This window comes from Lucilia cuprina, chromosome 3 (assembly GCF_022045245.1).
Source record: "Lucilia cuprina isolate Lc7/37 chromosome 3, ASM2204524v1, whole genome shotgun sequence".
NCBI lineage: Eukaryota > Metazoa > Arthropoda > Insecta > Diptera > Calliphoridae > Lucilia > Lucilia cuprina.
Window position 1 is genome coordinate 5,345,780 of NC_060951.1, and position 1,218 is coordinate 5,346,997.

Consider the following 1,218-nt stretch of genomic DNA (forward strand, 5'->3'; position numbering starts at 1 on the left):
AGACTAGACTATAGACTAGACTATAGACTAGACTATAGACTAGACTATAGACTAGACTATAGACTAGACTTTAGACTAGACTTTAGACTAGACCATAGACTAGACTATAGACTAGACTATAGATTAGACTTTAGACTAGACTATAGACTAGACTATAGACAAGACAAGACCTATCATGAATTTTAAAAGACATATGTATTAAAAATTTAATATTTAGTATCTAATTATCTAAATGTTATGAAAGATTATAAATTTAGCTTTTGACAACAACATTATTAACTTCTTACCAGTTATAATAACAAATAATTAAATCAAAGTAAAAGGACATTAGAAACATAATCTACAGCATAAACAAAAAAAAAATAAGAACAATAAAAACAACCTTGACTTACTACACACACTTACTAAAGTACACAAACACACAAGGACTTACTTAGAAAAACACACAAGAGGATAAACAAAACAATAAAAAAACACACACATTCACACAAATACAAACACCTCAACCCATCTCAAAAGTATAACCACAGGGAGCAATAAAAAATATCAAGAGAGGGAATGTACAAATACGAGTACAAGGATGGAAGTATAAAGGTCAAAATTTGATTTGTGTTGAGTTTGAGGATCTGTACTTATAGACATAAATAATTACATTATTTACATGATGTATGAATTTTTACATGATAACAAAAATTTTAAATATTATTGCTGTTGTAAAAAGAACACTTATTATTGTTATAATTACTTGTTACATATTTAGTTTTTAATATGTTTTAATTTGTAACCTTTTTAAGAATTTACCAACAATATGCAAATACTTAAAATATGTAGAATTTTATGACCAAATTTATCAGCAACAATGACAAAATGTAGTGAATACAAAGGATATTAAGGATGCTGTTGAAAGGTATCACATACTATGGCAATAAACAAATTAAATATTAATATACCGGCATATAAAGTTAACGAAATCACTGGAACATTACAAATTTATACGTGACACAGTGGATACATTGAAAGTCTTTAAAGGACAACAACACATTCGATGGTAATGTATGGAATCAGATCTATTTTAAGTCAAGTTCAATTCTAGCACAGTTCTAGTTCTTTTTCTAGTTCTGTTCTAGTTTTGTTCTAGGTCTGTTCTAGTTCTGTTCTAGTTCTGTTCTAGTTCTGTTCTAGTTCTGTTCTAGTTCTGTTCTAGTTCTGTTCTAGTTC